The sequence below is a fragment of the Erpetoichthys calabaricus genome, chromosome 11 (genome assembly GCF_900747795.2).
Source record: "Erpetoichthys calabaricus chromosome 11, fErpCal1.3, whole genome shotgun sequence".
Classification (NCBI taxonomy): domain Eukaryota; kingdom Metazoa; phylum Chordata; class Cladistia; order Polypteriformes; family Polypteridae; genus Erpetoichthys; species Erpetoichthys calabaricus.
This window is the reverse complement of record NC_041404.2, coordinates 69,996,354-70,013,233: the sequence shown is the minus strand read 5'-3', so window position 1 is coordinate 70,013,233 and position 16,880 is coordinate 69,996,354. Positions and strand designations below refer to the sequence as shown.

Below are 16,880 nucleotides of genomic sequence, written 5' to 3'. Positions count from 1 at the left end.
AGCGTTTAAGCCTGTTAGGTGAGAGCATACTTTCTTTCTCTTTAATTCGTGATTCAGGCCTTTAACATTCCAGCTCACAAAGTTAACTGTCCCATCATGGAGACCTTGATTCTGAGTTTTTAATGTCATTTTATAGTCTTAACTGGTAATGAGGCAGTTTTAATCTTAGCTTTAAGATTCCCCATGAGTTACTGCATTTTAGCCTATTGTTGCATTGATACTTATAGTTATAGGGATTAGAAGAATAGATTAGATATAGCCTGCTCTCCTTCTCTCCCCCCTTTATCCCCCCCCCCCCCATTTTGCCTCCCCACATGAGGCTTGATCCCACTTTGCGATGTCCCGGTCCTCTGACATACAAAGAGACATAGCACGTCCAAAACAAAACAAACCCCACCCCGCATCGGCGTTAGAGATTTAAAACAAAGACATATCTATTGCAGCTGAATTATAAATACTATCTGCCGAAAATATAATCATTAACAGTCTTTAAGCTTAAACTAATCTTCAGCAATTTTAAGATATTAAGATAAAAAAAAAGAATGAACCCTGGGAATGATTTTAAAAAGTAGTCTAGGATAAACATGGTAATTCCTAGTGTAATAGTATAATGTAATAGTATAAATGTAATAGCAATGTAATAGTAGAAATAGCAATAAACCAAGAGTATGATGTTAAACCGTCTACTTTCAGGTAGTTAAAAAAAAAATAATAATAAAAAAAAAAAAATCCTACTTTAATTACTTCCACACTCAAGTCTATAACTCTAATTAAGACATAAACATATAATGTCCAGATAAAGAAAAGGATGTATAATTATAATACCAGTCTCTTTAAAAGTGAATCCGAGATCAGATGATAGGTCCTTCACTTCATTGGCTCCCTATCCATCTCCGTATTGAATACAGTGATCCCTCGCTATATCGCGCTTCGCCTTTCGCGGCTTCACTCTATCGCGGATTTTATATGTAAGCATATTTAAATATATATCGTGGATTTTTTGCTGGTTCGAGGATTTCTGAGGACAATGGGTCTTTTAATTTCTGGTACATGCTTCCTCAGTTGGTTTGCCCAGTTGATTTCATACAAGGGACGCTATTGGCAGATGGCTGAGAAGCTACCCAACTTACTTTTCTTTCTCTCTCTCTTGCGCTGACTATCTGTGATCCTGACGTAGGGGGTGTGAGCAGGGGGGCTGTTCGTACACCTAGACGATACAGACGCTCGTCTAAAAATGCTGAAAGATTATCTTCACGTTGCTACCTTCTGTGTGCAGCTTTTAAGTATGCTGCACGGTGCTTCGCATACTTAAAAGCTCAAAGGGCATGTTTTGATTTTTGACTTTGTTTCTCTCTCTCTCTCTCTCTCCCTGCTCCTGACAGAGGGGGTGTGAGCTGCCGCCTTCAACAGCTTTGTACCGGCGGTGCTTCGCATACTTAAAAGCCAAACAGCCCTATTGATTTGTTTGCTTTCCTCTCTGTTTCCTTTGAAGAGGAAGATATGTTTGCATTCTTTTAATTGTGAGACAGAACTGTCATCTCTGTCTTGTCATGGAGCACAGTTTAAACTTTTGAAAAAGAGACAAATGTTTGTTTGCAGTGTTTGAATAATGTTCCTGTCTCTCTACAACCTCCTGTGTTTCTGCGCAAATCTGTGACCCAAGCATGACAATATAAAAATAACCATATAAACATATGGTTTCTACATCGTGGATTTTCTTATTTCGCGGGTGGCTCTGGAACGCAACCCCCACGATGGAGGAGGGATTACTGTACAAACTCTTGTTTTTTTACTCACCAGTGTATGCATGGAAATGCTCCACAATATCTTAAGGAGTTCCCTATACTACAATCCACTACAAGAAACCTCCGTTTTACAAATACCCACCACCTTCGCCCCTCTGTGACCAAACTTCATACAATGGGAGACCGAGCCTTTGCAGCTGCTGCTCCACGGCTCTGGAATGCCCTACCAGAGAGCCTAAGAACACAGCAGATTGTGGGCTGTTTTAAAAAACAGCTAAAGACTTTTCTATTTAGGAAAGCTTATTAACAAGAATGCTATAATTATTGTTGTTTTATCTTGCCTTGCCTTTGTTTAAACTTATGTTGCACTTTGAGATTTACTGCTAATGTAAAGTGCCCCTATAAATAAAATGCATTATTATTAATATTATTATTACGTACTTAAAAAAGACAAAACTCTATAAGTAGAGTTTTGAGGTTAATTGGCCTGGTTCATTTAAGTGAGAAAAAACTGTACCGTTAACAGTTTGGGTGTTTGTGTAAATTTGCTGCACAAAGGCTTGGTTCCCCACTTGGGATGAGCTCCTGCCAAACTCCCCACACAGTCATAATATTAAATCAGTAAGTGTGGCAGCATGATGATGCTGCAGTGCTTACAGCTGCTTACTCACAGCTCCAGAGTTCCAGTTCGAAAGCATGCTTGGGCATTGTCTGTGCGGGCATTTGTTTTTTTTCCTCAGAGACCTTTGTGACCCTGAATTTGATTAAACAGGTTTGATGATGGATGGAGTTAGGCATGAGGCTTAATAGTTCTTTTTACAATGTGTGTAACCTTTTAGAATTTCCTAAAGAACTGCACTGATTTATTTAAAAAGTATACTTTAAAATAGTAACAAATAAATTAATGCACTGAAATCAGATCAGAATGATAGTAAATAATTAAGCAACACTGTTAGTTCTAAACCCAAGAAGAAATGATAATATCAGTGTTATATTGAAACTAAAAATAGTTGTCAGTAGTGAGCACGTAAAAGTGCCAGAAAAAAAGAAACGATTTCTATTTTGTAGCCCATCCTCGACCATTTCTTAAAGTGCAATGTTCAATATGTTTTATTAGTTAATGCCACTGTATACCTATTACACAAATTTAATTAACTTCTAAAAAGTCCTTCCTTAATTCGTGTTATTACCATCTTAATAGAGTTAGATGTATGAAATTCACTGCAACTCCCTTTTTTTTGCTCTTACGAGTTTTGTATACAGCGGGTCAACCGACCCCAAAAACCTCACAATGTGGATTTTTTTTTTTTGCTGCAGTTGAGAGGAGACATTCTTCATCATGCAGGAACATTTGCCCAAAAACAATATGGCGTTGCTCGTTTCAGTACACACGGTGTGAAGTTATTGCGTTCGCACAACGTGTGTTCTGACATACTTGGTATATTTTAAAACAACAATGATGAGAACATTTTTTTCCAGTAATAAAATCTGTCATGCTCCGGTACTAAACCACATAAGGTTTGGTATTACTTGCTGGAATTCGATTACATCCACACATGAAGGCAGACGCCATACTCGGGTAAGTCCCCTGGGCGTGTTCCACCGCGACTGTTGCACTCAATCTCCCTCCCGATTGGATAATAGATGCAAAATTGACCAATCACTGTCTACAACTGAAAATCCCGCCCAGGGTTCTCTCGATTGTTTTCTCAGTAAGTAAGAGGGAAATGGCGTCAGATCTGTGGGTGGAACTTGTGTACAATGACAGTCTGAGAACTGTTTTTACAGTTTAAAAATAAATGCTAAAAGATACAACGGCGTTTCTTTATGATATGTGTACGGACTTTATAGTTAACTAGGGCTGTACGGTGTAAACGTAAGGATGCAGACGTTTTTATTTTGTTCTGATCTGTACCACGCCATATAGTTTAAAAGGAAAACAAACCTCGCCGCGCTCCTCCCACAGGTTCAGAGTTAGACCAACTGAAACGGAGCATGCGGTGAGGGGCTCATTGGAAAAAAACGTGCAGGCTGAAAAAACCGACCGTTACTGCCAGAGTGTAATAATGAGCGGGGAAATAATCTGGGCCGCATCTTATTATACTGCGTGTTCTTGAAGTCAAGGGATCTGTTCGAGCGAGCTAAGAAAGACGTTCACACAGCTGCTTAGCCGTGACATGTCATCAAATCACACCTGAATGATCAAAATCAAGGAATTCCGTATACAACCGTATGCAGTGTTTATTATGCATACATTCGTTTAAACGGACCGGAACATTTTTTGAGAGACATGCCGACAAGGTAAAATCTTAGATGTAAGACAATCAGTCTGTTTTTTTTAGGAAGCAGACGTACATTGTTTATAAAAGTCACCTATCAGAGTCATGGGAAACATTTATTATAGTATAATTCTGAGATAACTGACGTGCATATATACGAGCCCCTTGAGATTGTTTAGATATAACATTTAATTGTATTCATCAGGCAAATATTTTTTAATTTAAATATAAACTACAATAATATATACAATATAAAAAATAATTTAAATCACAATATGTACATAATTTAAATCTACTTTGAAAGTAAATATTTTTCAAGAATAATGTAAAATTTATTTTGTGCAAGGTAAGGTAGTAAGGCCTTTTTGAATGAAGAAAATGTATGATGATATAATAATTGTACAGTATTTGTAGTTAGTTCTTTATTATCCCACAAGGGACTTAATAGATGCCTTATTTCAATCCATACAATTAAATTGCAGTGTTTCGAAGAACAAACAGCTCGTGGTGTAAGGACAAAAAACTGTAAAACAAGTTAGAGGTTTTATGCTAAATTCAATAGGCAAGAAGGTAGAAGTTTATTTTAATGCTGTGTTTTAACATTAAAGACATCGATGTTCTGCTAAAAGTACATGAATGACCAGAAGAGAATATTTATCCTAGTATGTCAATGCCATTCATTCAGTTCGGAGCTTGCTACTTTCAATATAAATTAAACAAATGGCAAAGTCACACATACATTTAGACATTCCAGTTAATCTAAGACGCTTATCTTTGGGAAATGAGAGGAAAACGAGTACTCAAGACATAGTTGGAACATGGGAGCCTCGCAGCAACATTGGCTGGACCAGAATTTAAAATATAAAAACTCTGAACTGTCAACATCTGCACTAATTCATTCTATTCAGTAAAAGTTATTTTTTGATTTCTGTTTTCTAAATGTATTTAACATCAAAGAAAATATTAACTAAAAATGTAAAAAAAAACAAAACATGAAATACTTACTAAAATGCTGTATATATGTATATATAAACATCTACATGTTTTTTTTTTTAATAGATTTTCTCAGTGTATTTATCAGGTGTGATGTTAATCTCTCCCTGTGAATGTGGCATTCATTGCAAGGTCAGTAGATATAACAAGTTTAAAGTTGCAATGCTGCCAGACATCACTAGGGTAACCAAAAAGAGAAATGTAATACTGTAAGACCATCCATCCATCCTCTTCCGCTTATCCGAGGTCGGGTCGTGGGGGCAGCAGCTTGAGCAGAGATGCCCAGATTTCCCTCTCCCCGGCCACTTCTTCTAGCTCTTCCGGGGGAATCGAAAGGCGTTCCCAGGCCAGCCGGGAGACATAGTCCCTCCAGCGTGTCCTGGGTCTTCCCCGGGGCCTCCTCCCGGTTGGACGTGCCCGGAACACCTCACCAGGGAGGCGTCCAGGAGGCATCCTGATCAGATGCCCGAGCCACCTCATCTGACTCCTCTCGATGCGGAGGAGCAGCGGCTCTACTCTGAGCCCCTCCCGGATGATTGAGCTTCTCACCCTATCTTTAAGGGAGAGCCCAGACACCCTGCGGAGAAAACCCATTTCAGCCGCTTGTATTCGTGATCTCGTTCTTTTGGTCACTACCCATAGCTCATGACCATAGGTGAGGGTAGGAACATAGATCGACTGGTAAATTGAGAGCTTTGCCTTATGGCTCAGCTCCTTTTTCACCACGACAGACCGATGCAGAGCCCGCATCACTGCGGACGTACCACCGATCCGCCTGTCGATCTCACGCTCCATTCTTCCCTCACTCATGAACAAGACCCCGAGATACTTGAACTCCTCCACTTGGGGCAGGATCTCGCTCCCAACCCTGAGAGGGCACTCCACCCTTTTCCAGCACATACTAATTGCTGATCACAACTATTGTCAAAATTGTTAGAAAGAACTATGAACAAGTTTACCAGCGGCTCTACAAGGAGTGTTTCTACTTAATTGTCTCAGAAAGTTCTATAATCATACATGCACATTTCACATGCATTTTTGGTTGTCCAAAAATTGGGGCAATTACTAAAGTTTAGAAGCCATCAAAAGTTGTACCATTACATAAAAAACTTGATTCGACCAACCTTGCTAATTTGAGGCCAGATACTTAAAATTTCTGACTTGTATGGGTGTTTTAGTTGACAGTCAACCTAAATGTTGATCAGGGAAATCTTGTTTTACATATGTGATGGATTTTTATAAGGTGTAATCCAGGGATTCCTGCCTTACACTTGATGCTTATTGGGATAGGCTGCAGCTTTCCCACGACCCTGCTCAGGATAAACTGATTTGAAAAACGGACCGATGGATGGATCATCAAAGCATTTAATGTCTGTAGATTGTATAATACTATTTACTGTGACTTTGATAAACCTTTTAAAAACATATACATTATACATCAGCTATCATGCCATAGGTAGCATTGATACAGGAACTTTTAAGCAAGTAGGTTTACACTTTGCTTAAATGCAGAAAACAAGAGGTTTTGGTTCTTTTTCAAAATTAGTGGATTAAAAACATAAAAATCAAATACAACACCTTAGTGTTGACATTTAGCAGAGACACCCATTTTAGTCATTTTTTTTTAAAAGATATAAAAATCAGTATTGTCCTCATCATCAATATCATTATTGTTTTCACTCCACTTTTCCTGAATAAACGGCTCAGCAGAAATAAACTGCACTGGGCTAACCAGGCCACCCTATCCTCATAAATTTGTTGCACAATCTTTACTGGGGAATTCCTAGATGTTCCCAAACCAGTTAAGCAGGATAATCTCTCCCAACATATCCTGGGTCATCTCCCACTGGTCCATATCTAGTACACCTCCTGTGGTAGACACCTAGGGGACACTCTAGCTACATGCCAGATTACCTCAGCTGGATCCTTTCAATCCAGAAAAGTAACAGTTCTACTCCAGGTAAATCTGGTATTGTGGAGAGCTCCTCAGCTTATGTTGGAGAGTGAGCCCAACAACCCGATGAGGGAACCTCATTTCAGTAGTTTGTATTTTCTGATCTCTTTCTGTCACTACTCAGAGTATGTGATCACAGAAGAAGATGGGAATGTTGACTGACTGGTAAATCTAACATCTTATCTGAGGATTTATCTCCCGCTTCACCACCACCATGGTCTGTTAACAATATTCAAACAATTTCTTCCACTACACCAATTCCATAATCAACCTTACAATCACCTCTTGTGTCACTTGTGAACAAAACTCTGAGATACTTGAATTCCTCGATTTGGGGAGGCAGCTAAGCACATACCTGAACTGAACAAGTCACCGTTTTTCAGGAAAGTCCCATGACCTCCGACTGCTCATGCAAACTCCAGCCATATCACACACAGCTGCCAAACATTCCAGTGCATGCTTCAGATCATAGTTTGATAAAGTAAAGAGTGTAAGGCATAGTGGGTTTTGCCCCATTTTGATAGGCTATCTGTGGCGCAGAATGGCCTCCTCTTTTAAGTGACAAGACTTAACAGAGATTCAAAAAAACAGTTGCCTCATTTTCACATGGATTCCAGAACAACAACAAGCTGAATAAAAGCGTGTTCTCCCAGTCTTAACAGCACTTACAGAATTTCAAAAGATCACTGGTCTCAGAATTAATCTGAATAAAAGTGTGCTCTTTCCAGTGAATTCTCAAGCATACAATATTAGATTGGACACCTTCCCTTTTATTATTGCAGATCAGTTTAAATACCTTGGGGTAAATATCACAAGTAAACATAAAGCTCTTTATCAACAAAATTTCGCCATCTGTATGGAAAAAATTAAGCAAGACTTGCATAGATGGTCAACCCTTCATCTTACTCTAGCTGGAAAAATTAGCGTTGTTAAGATGAATATCCTTCTTAAGCTTCTCTTTTTATTTCAAAACATTCCAATACACATCAATAGATAATTTTTTAAGCAATTAGATTCAACCATAGCCTCATTTATTTGGAACTTAAAACATCCACATATCCAAAGAGCGACCCTACAAAGACCTAAGGCAGAAGGTAGCATGGCTCTATCTAACTTTCAGTTTTATTACTGGGCAGCAACCATACAAGCTATAAAAACCTGGACACAAATAGATGAACATACACAGGCTTGGTCCGCAATGGAAATAAAATCCTACAGCACTGCTTTATATTCCCTGCTTTGTGCCCCAATAAATGCAAGTTATCGCCAATATACTAATAACCCAATTGTGCTTCACTCACTCAGAATATGGAACCAATGTAGAAAGCATTTTAAGATGGAAAATCTTTTATCTGTGGCACCTCTGCAAGAGAACTACCTTTTTCAGCCCTCGCAAACATAACAAATGCAGTCTTTAATATCTGGAAAAGATTTGGGATTAAATTGCTCAGAGATCTTTATATAGACAACATCATTGCATCCTACGAACAATTACATTCCAAATGTAACTTTCCAGCTACACGTTTCTTTCACTATCTTCAAATTAGGAACTTTGTTAAACAGAACCTGCCCAATTTTCCAAACTATATATCGAGCACATCTGTCTCGCCTAAAACTGTCCAAAATGTTTTCAGATCCAACCTGCGAACACTGCAGTCAAGTCCCAGCCTCACTGGGTCACATGTTCTGGGCCTGCACCAAATTAATATCATTTTGGACCAAAATTTTTAAGTGCCTTTCAGACAGCCTTGGTATCACAATCCCTCCTGACCCATTGACAGCTGTGTTTGGTGTTCTTCCAGATGGTTTTAACGTGGAGAAGGACAAACAAACTGTGATTGCATTCACTACACTTTTGGCACGCAGACTTATTTTGCTGAACTGGAAGAATCCTAACGCTCCTCTTTTAAGTCAGTGGGTAACTGATGTTTTATACTATTTGAAATTGGAAAAAATCAAATACTATATACAGTTAGATTTTCTGTACAGAATTTTTTTAAAACCTGGCAGGATATAATCAATAAAATTTTATAATAAGCTCTTAAAGCACCGTGGAAGCAATTATCTCCGCATCTCTTTTTCCTCTCCATTCATCTCTACTGGCCTATTAAACTCATCAATTTAGGTATGTCTACAAGCCTTAAGTTTTACTCTGTTGGCCATGCTCTCTCTCTCTGGGGTGGGGGTCGACTTGTTTTCTTTGTTTTTTTTTTTTCAATCCTATTATTGGTAAAAAATTGATTGATTTGTATGAATTATTACAATAAAATTATAAATTAATAAAAAAAAAAATTGGGAGACTTGGTTAAGCTGACGGACGTCATTGCAGAACCTCCAACTTCCATCAGGCTTACTGACCATGACAATAGGACTGGACCAGGGACTATAACTTTCCTCAATCACACCAAGGTCCAGCATTTGTCTGATCTCCAGCTCCACTTCAGCCTTTATTGCCTCGGGAATTCTGTACGGTCATTCTTGGACTATAACCCCAGGTTTCGTCACAATGTCATTCACAAGCAGGTAGGTCTGCCCAGGATTTTCACTTACTACCTCAGGGACAGACAGGATAACTACTTCAAGCTCCTATCTTTGTTGGCAAGTCAGATTATCTCCGAAATTAAGGTGTAATTTATGAGCGAAGAGAGAGTCCAGAGGAGGGCTCGAAATCCCTGTCCTTCCACGGTTTCAGCAAATTGACATGATAAATCTGCTCGCTGGGACAACGATTTGGTTGTTTCACCAAATAATCAACCAGTCCCTTCCTCTCCTTAATTTCATAGGGGCCTTGCCAATGAGCCAGTAATTTGGAATGTGAGGTAGGAACTAAAACCATGACTCGATCTCCCGAGCGAAACTCCCGAAGAGATGTACCATGGTTATAGCATCGGACCTGGGCTGCTTGCACCTTTTCCATGCGTGTTTTCAATATAGGTCTAATCTTCTCAAATCTATCGCGTAAGTGCGCGATATATTCCAATATATTTGTTGGCAGGACAGCCTCTTCCTCCCAGCCTTTTTTTAAAATGTCTAATATGCCCCAAGGTTGTCGTCCATATAGTAATTCAAAAGGTGAGAACCCCGTGGAGGCTTGTGGGACTTCCTGATATGTAAAAAGAACGAGGGGGAGGAGCTCATCCCAGTTCCTTCCATCCTCGTTTACTACCTTATGTAACATTTGTTTGAGAGTTTGATTGAACCTCTCTACAAAACCATCAGTTTGAGGATGATATACTGAGGTTTTTAAATGTTTTATTTGAAGTAGCTTGGCAGTCTCCCTGAACGTCTGCAAGATAAAAGGCATCCCTTGATTCATCAGTATTTCTTTAAGGATGCCACGCGCGCAAAGACCCCTACTAATTCCCGCACGATAGCTTTTGAAGTAGCTGAGCACAGCAGAACAGCTTCTGGAAACCGGGTAGCATAATCTACCAGGACCATGATATATTTATGACCGCTGGCTGAGGGTTCTAGGGATCCTACCAGGTTGACCCCAATGCGCTCAAAAGGAACATCTGTTAAGGGTAATGGAACTAGAGGAGCACGGTCCCTCCTAGGAATCTGCCTCAATTGACACTCCAGACAGGATGTACAAAAGCGGTGGACCTCCTCATTAATCCCGGGCCAAAAGAATCGGAGCTTAATCCGCTCCTGTGTTTTTTTGGGTCCCAAATGGGCTCCCAGGAGATGGGTATGTGCTAGTTCACAGACTTGTCGCCGGTAAGTCCATGGCACTAACAACAGTGACCTTATCTCTCCCTCATGTTCTGCCACCCGATACAACAGGTCATTATTTAACATAAAGTGAGGACCTTGTGGCATCGGATGTAATGTGTGTTGGCAATTTATCAGGACGACTGCATTCTTTGCAAACTTAAGGGAGTCGTCGTTCCACTGCTCCCTTTTAAATGAAGCCGGGGTCTGCCTAAATTGAAACTGCAGGTGTGTGAGGGGATTGGATTTGACCTCAAGGGGCGCGGTTTCATCCCGAGTCGACTCGGCACTTGTTGATGATGTATCTGGCTGAGATGTCCTGGGAGTTTCCCCATCATCGCCAGAGGCCTAACTCCACTCCCCAGCTGGCTGTATACACGGCGTGGAGGAAGTTGAGGGCGCTGACTCCGCGTCTGTGACTAGACCTAGTGATCTTGGGGTAGAAGCGTCTGTGTTACCGCTATTAATGTTTACCCAATCTCTACCGAATATCACGGGGAAGGGAGGATTATTCATCACTGCCACCGTCAACTTTTTCAATATGCTGTTTTGACATATATAACAGCTGGTGGATCTATTATACCGGACATCTCCATGAATACAGGTAATGCGGGTTTTTATCTTTAGCCACTGTCGCGGTAACACCAGATGGCGAGCAACAATAGAAATGTTACTGCCGGAATCAAATAAAGATATAACCTTAATTCCATTAACTAGCACTTATCCTGTATGCGAAAAGGCCAGAGGGTTAGCAAGCGCACTGTGCGCCTCCCCCCCATATCACTCCGCAGACCCCTTCGTCACTTTGCAGAGCCGGCCAACGCGTCCCAGGTTCCACTCGAGTACGCTTCGCATTGTAGTTACGAGATTCTATGTTAGGGACGCAAGTATGCCCAGGTTCACACGAGTCCACCACCATCTACCCAAAGCACCATGATGTTCCAACAATGATGGATGGATTAAAAGCCCGAAGTCTGTATGACCATCACCATCAAGTGACTTCGTGAGAACCCTAACTGCAAAAAGGACTATTTCATTTATGTTAGGTAGAATGCCCAGAGGGGACTGGGCGGTCTCGTGGCCTGGAACCCCTACAGATTTTATTTTTTTCTCCAGCCTTCTGGAGTTTTTTTTTGTTTTTTCTGTCCACCCTGGCCATCGGACCTTACACCTTTTCTATGTTAACTAATGTTGTCTTATTTTAATTTCTTATTTTGTCTGTTATTTTTCTTTTCTTCATTATGTAAAGCACTTTGAGCTACTTTTTGTATGAAAATGTCCTATATAAATAAATGTTGTTGTTGTTGTTATAAATAAATGTTGTTGTTGATACTCCCAAGCCGGTTTCTGCCCTGAGGTGTTCTATTGCCTCAGCTAGCAAGAAAATATCTGTATAGCTCCAGGCCGGCTGGGAGATTTTTCCAGGCAGGGCACGGAGCAACAAAGAGCAGGCCACCTGCTCTTCTATTTAATGGCTCGATTGTTTATGTGGTTGTAGCCAACTAACCACCTTAGCCCGTAAAGCCATTGCCTGTTATTTTGCTGCTTTAGCAGGTTTATATGTCCAGGCCTCAAGAGGTGACGTTTTTCACCTGCCAGCCTGGGTTTATCCCACCTTTATCAAAAGGCTTGCCTTTTGTGGGATATTTAGGGGCAGTCCCCATACGCGAAAGACCATAATAAGTCCCCAATGTGTTCCCAGATACACCAGGCTCTATCCTGTGGGTCCTGGTTCCACTCTTTCCCGGACCTTTAACAGGATGATGGGTCGAAGCATACTGAAGCTTTCCCCAACACGCCCCGACTGACCCCCACTCGGTGATTCGGGAACAGTACTTACCCATCTGACTTTTCTTGCGTTTTGTATAGTGTGTCGAGTCTATGTTTTGGTCTGACTTCCGTTCTCTCCAGGAGGTCATCATCCTGCCGGCTACGCCACTGTAAAATGAATAGATTCGACACACTTTAAAAGGTTTGGGGCTGCCACCTGTATATTATTCCTGGCTGCAAAAGGCTTTTAAATAGTAAAGAGATGTTCTCAGTACGGAGTCCAAAACAGAACTGTTGAGGGTTTGCAAAGATGGCGGCTTTAAGGGATCAGACAGGAAGTGACGTTCTGATGTTAGATTGGGTGCCGGAAGTGATATTCTTCTGGGCGCCGGAACCAGAAGTGACATTCTTCTGAGCTCCGGAACTGGAAGTGACGTCATCTGCTCTGAATCAGACCGGTTTTCCCCATGGCTGGTCTGTAGAAATAACAGGAGAAGGTTTAGTGCACCCTGCCACCCCCTGGCCTGGCGTGGAATTACCTTTACCTTGGTCTATACAACGTCCTCCTATTCACACGTGTGTGACAATATATATATATATATACTAGTTGGTTCACCCCCTGCTCTCTTCGCTCGCCAACCCCCCTGGCCTGCGCTATGCTCAGCCACTTCGCATCTCTGCTGCTCGTGTTGTGAAGAGGTGAACGCACCCCAAGGAGACACAGTCGCTCCTCCGAAACCCCCTTTTAAATGATGATACAATGGGAAGCAAATACAGTTTTTTTTACCTCCTCTTTGCTTGATCAGCTGCTGGCTTGCTGCTGCTGCCGTTCCGCGTGATCTGCATCTCGCATGGCGCTTTGAATATTTAAAAGCCTGTACAGCAGCTTTCCTACTCTTTGTCTCTTATTTCTAGCCCCAGGCGTGGTTAAATCTCTTGGCACAAAGTTCGGAAAAATCTTGCGGGAAGTGAGTTCTTGATATTTTTTTTTTTCATAATTTATAAACGGAATAAGAATCTGAAAATCTAACAACGTCACATTAAAGTTTGCTAAATTCTAAAAAGAATGATACAAAACATATACAGTATATGTAGGTTTTAAAATAAGCCTGATTTAAAGCGTGACAAAAAACATGGCATAAAAAGACACATAAAATCGTTACACAAAATTGTTGCACTTTTAGGCTTAGGATTTTTTTATAATATATGTACATATATATATATATATATATATATATATATATATATATATATATATATATATATATATAAAAATATATAAAAATATATATATATTATATATGTGTGTGTGTGTGTGTGTATATATATATATATATCAATATATATATTGACCAGTAGGGGACGCCACAGGGCCCCAAGTCCCAGGTTAAATTAAATGGTTTATTACAACAAAATAGGTTTCTTTCTTGTTCCAAACCAAACACAAATATTTTTTCTCTGCTCTCTTTTTCTTCAGTCCTCACAGGTGAGCTTTCTCTTCTTTCACCTGATTCCATCTCACCTGGGTGAAGAATACTGGCTCCTTTTATATAAGAACCAGGAGTGCATCTGTTACTAGAACATTACACATAGAAAGCACTTCCTGGCAGTACCCACAGAACCCCACAGGGCTGCCAAATGGGATAACAGATTCCAACTTGCCCTGCAGGTGTGTGTACAGGTACCAAAGCCCAGGGATGCTGCCATCTAGCATGTTGGAGGAGCATATTGTCCTCGTAGGTTGTCTCCCCTTTTCTCTCCATTATACAGGCCTAAAAATCTTTTACTCAGTTTCATCGCGATGTCACAGTGTGCACAGGGCATTATCCCCCCCGGAGCGCTAGATGGCAGCCCCCCCTGGGTTTCAGAGGTGCCTCAAATTCCCACCCAGCAGTATGGGACATGGAGTTTCTCAACTCAGCCCTGTTAGGTTCTGTGGGTTCCACCAGGGGGAGCCCCACTTGATGGGGTTTCCGTCTCACCCAGTAGTGCTTTTGGACCACATGTGCAGAAGACCAGAAGTACTCCCGGGTCAGAGATTAAAGGAGGCGGAAGGAGAGAGAAGAGAAGAAAAGAGCTGTTGCTTTATTTTGCTTTGTAACTGTGTTGTACAGGAGGAAATAAAAAGGAAGCATTTCCCACAGCAGAATAAAGCATGTGTTGTGCTGTGCTTGTGAACTTGTGGCTGCATCTGTCTGTGTCAGGTTTGGGAAGATGCTCCCCCTGCAGGCAGGCCCAGTCTTAGGTATTATGGGGCCCTAGGCGAAAGGGGGGTCCAGGGGCCCCCTGAGGGGGCGGAGCCCCCCTGGAAGCTCTGTGAAATGTGTGAAAATTAGACCAAGGAGTTGATCTGGGGCCCCCCGGACGCCGGGGCCCTAGGCGGTCGCCTATGCCTAAGGCCAGGCCTGATTGGGACAAATAATGCTGTAGTATATTTAAGTATATATGACAATTGCTCACTCGGACAATTTGTTTTGGGGGCCCCCAAGAAGGCAGGGGCCCTAAGCTATAGCTTGTGTAGCTTATAAGTAAATCCTGCACTGCCTGCAGGCCACAGTATACATAAATATGCAGTACTATGCAAAATTCTTAGGCACTTCTGAGAAAAAGGTATAAGGCAGAAATGCTTTAAAAAATAATGCCATGAATAGTTCACATTAATCAATTAACCTCCTAGAAAGTGCAGAAAAAAGCTAAACAAATTAAATTAATATTTGGTGTGACCACGCTTTTCTTTCAAAACAGCACGATTTGCATGTGGTTTCTAAAGGTACTCATTTATTCGGTTGTTCCAAGCCTCTTGGACAACCTACCCCAGTCCCACTTAGACTTTGGCTGTGTTACTTACTTGTGACTCTTCAAATAATTCCAGACAGGCTCTATGATGCTGAGATCAATGTTTAATGGGGGGGGGGAGAGGGGGGGGTTGGCATACTTACTGTTGCTGGATTCTTTGTTCCTCTTGTTCTTGCAGATAATTTTTATGATTTTGGCCATGTGTTTGAGGTCATTGTCAAGCTGTTGAATGAAGTTTGGACCAATCAGACTTACTGTTGCTGGATTCTTTGTTCCTCTTGTTCTTGCAGATAATTTTTATGATTTTGGCCATGTGTTTGAGGTCATTGTCAAGCTGTAGAATGAAGTTTGGACCAATCAGACACCTTCCTGATGGTATTTCAGAATGGATAAGAATCTACCTGTACTCCTCAGCAGTGACAGGAGCCATCACCAACTCCATTTATGGAAATGCAGCCCCAAACCTGCAGGGAACATCCACCGTGCTTCACTGTTTCTTGCAGACATTCATCCACATACTGTTCTCCAACCTTTAATCAAACAGACTGCTTTTCTGTTAGAGCCAAAAATGTCCAGTTATAACTCATCATGTCCAGAGCAGGTGCTGCCATTTTTCTTGTCCTTGTGTTTTCATGCATAGGTTTCTGGTCCATAGCCTTGCCCATTACTTGTGCTTCTGCAGAAGAGCTTGGATGGCACATCAGGAAACATCTGTCTGCCATGAAATTTCTGCTTTGTTGAGACCTTGATGATGCAGGATGAACATCTTTGTGTCTTGTCGCAATATACACTTTTGCCATGGTGTAAGATTTGAAGGTTAAACCACAACATCTGCAGCAACCTCACCTTTTTACTATGGTTGTCCCTTGCCAAGTTTTATTCCATCTACAGAGCTACTTCTGTTTTAGTTAAGCACTGTGGTTTAATCTATACATTATCTTACTGTTCATAAGCACCTGTGTTTAATCCAGTTTTCGGCGATATGCTTACTAAGATCTCATGTTTTTAAACTAGAAAGTGGTCTGTTATTGTCAGTTTCTTTCTTTAATGACATTTTTTAAATCTTATGGCTTCACTTTTTGGAAAAAAAATGTTTGGAACTCTAAGATATGTTATATTTTGTTGGCCCTCTAATGTAGAAGACATCAAATAACTGTCTAATACAAATATTTTTGTTAACTATCTAAAGTGCCTAAGACTTTTCCACAGTTTGCATGGTACTATCTATCTATTGTCATGAACAGGCAGCTTAAGGGCTCAAGTGATAATAACTACCCGCTGAACCAAGGGTTGGTGCTGTGTTCTAATACCTTCTTTCTTTCTGAAGATTGGCAATTATTCCACTACTAATGTCACTTCCGTTGTCCACCCTCCTGAACCCACCTCACTTGCCTAGAACCCATATGACTGGAACTTTGGCCAGTTTGAAGAGAGTTTGATGCATCCGCAACTTGTTGCATATTTTGTTTATTTATGACTTTTGTAATTATATAGAGTCACCAGGGTGATGCCCCAACTCTTTGACATTGTCATGTCTCCTCTTTACACTATATATATAATGAAAGAAATACAAGAAGCCACTATGAATGGTTGGGGGAATATCAATGTGGTAGCCCCCTTATCCATGAA

General features: G+C 40.9%; 1 protein-coding gene and 1 long non-coding RNA gene across 2 annotated transcripts in view; one reads left to right on the top strand and one right to left on the bottom strand.

Annotated features, from left to right (window-relative positions):
- si:dkey-13a21.4 (uncharacterized protein LOC494576 homolog) overlaps positions 1-16,880 on the top strand; it is a 991,873-nt gene that overhangs the window by 202,951 nt on the left and 772,042 nt on the right. The gene's annotated exons all lie outside the window — the stretch shown is intronic.
- The window catches only part of LOC127529570 (uncharacterized), an 18,111-nt gene continuing 17,943 nt past the window's right edge, over positions 16,713-16,880 (bottom strand). Inside the window, exon 3 of the long non-coding RNA XR_007936193.1 lies at positions 16,713-16,880. This exon is cut by the window's right edge and continues 160 nt beyond it. This is a non-coding gene — a long non-coding RNA (uncharacterized LOC127529570).